Source organism: Haplochromis burtoni, unplaced genomic scaffold, assembly GCF_018398535.1.
Source record: "Haplochromis burtoni strain Fernald_Lab_line unplaced genomic scaffold, NCSU_Asbu1 Contig_1337, whole genome shotgun sequence".
NCBI classification, from domain to species: domain Eukaryota; kingdom Metazoa; phylum Chordata; class Actinopteri; order Cichliformes; family Cichlidae; genus Haplochromis; species Haplochromis burtoni.
This window is the reverse complement of record NW_024583698.1, coordinates 52,389-53,893: the sequence shown is the minus strand read 5'-3', so window position 1 is coordinate 53,893 and position 1,505 is coordinate 52,389.

Here is a 1,505-nt window from a genome sequence, read left to right as displayed (position 1 = left end):
ACTAGCGCATGACTTGAGTTAGGAGTGCACTTGTTGCCAGATGGAGGGATCTAATTGGTCGCATCTGTTTATTTGGATCCGGAAAAAATATATCTATACATGTGTATATATATGTATATGTATACCACGTCAACTGGAAGAGACTTGGTGGACCATCTGCATCTACAGGTCAAAGGTCACTCCTTCGAGGACACCAATATTCACATTTTGGACAAAGAAGACAGATGGTTTGAAAGAGGAATGAAAGAAGCCATTTATGTCCACTGTCTGCCATCTATAATCCAGTTCTGAGATCCTTTCCCAGACGCCTTAACGCCCACTCACATCCCGGGACTTCTGACCTCAGAAAATCACATGATAAGGTGGGGCCAGGTTTCACAATGAGCTCACCGAAAACCTTAGCTGATTATGAACTACACCCATTTTCACACCTTGGCTCATGTAATTAGGTAGGGGTTCATTAGGAGGTCCTTTGTCCCAAAGTCAAGAACCAACAGACTTAAAACCTTCTTTGTCTCACACGCCATCAGACTGTTTAACTCCTCACTGGAGGAGAGAGAGAGAGGAAACAGGAGGACAAAGGAGGGTCGGGAACAACTGACCTGTAGTGCTTTTTTCATTGTGCAATATTTGCAATACTTTTCTTACATCCGATTGTGCAATAATCATTGTGCAATAGATTCACTCAAATGTGGAATTCACTAGTATTCCTATTTATCTCTATTATATATTCTGTATTTATATATGTGTATATATGGTATAATTATGCTTATATCCTTACTCTCATTCCCCTTTATTGTGTCTGTAACGTGCAACTTCTGTCGGTGCTGTGCTACTGGAAACTCAATTTCCCGGAGGAACCCACCCGTGAGATTAATAAAGTTTCATCTAATCTAATCTAATAACACTAGTCACTTTTCTCAGAACAGACTCACAAATAAACATACAGCATTAATTGATATGATTGGATGGCCGAAGTATTAATGAAGAGGGCTGTTCTGTTCACAACGGTTTACAAAATTACTACAATATTTAAATAAATTTGTTTTCAAGGTATTTGGAATGCAATGTTTCATACTAAAGTATTTATTATAATTATCATTTCCAAACTGCCCTGGTGATAATTAAAATGTTACTCTAAAACAACACACTGACACAGGTGAGCACATCTAATCTATAATCACTTTTAAAGCACATATGAATTGGCATTAGAGATGGGGTTAAAGCTATAATACAGCTATTGCACACATATTTTCTCCTGAGAGATTTTTTTTTCTAGTGCCCAAAAGTTTCCGCAAAGTTGGCAAGTTGTTTTATTTGGTCACTCTGCATTGAGTGACGCCTCCACAACATTTTCTTAGCTTTCAGATCCTTGGAGAAAACAGGTGCACAGGGTAGAACAGGTTTTGAGCCTATAAGAACACCGTTCAGTGTCTTGGTACTTCCACTCAAAGGGCAGGAAGAGTTAGAGCTAACCCCAATATCTGGTATGGGAATATGAGGAT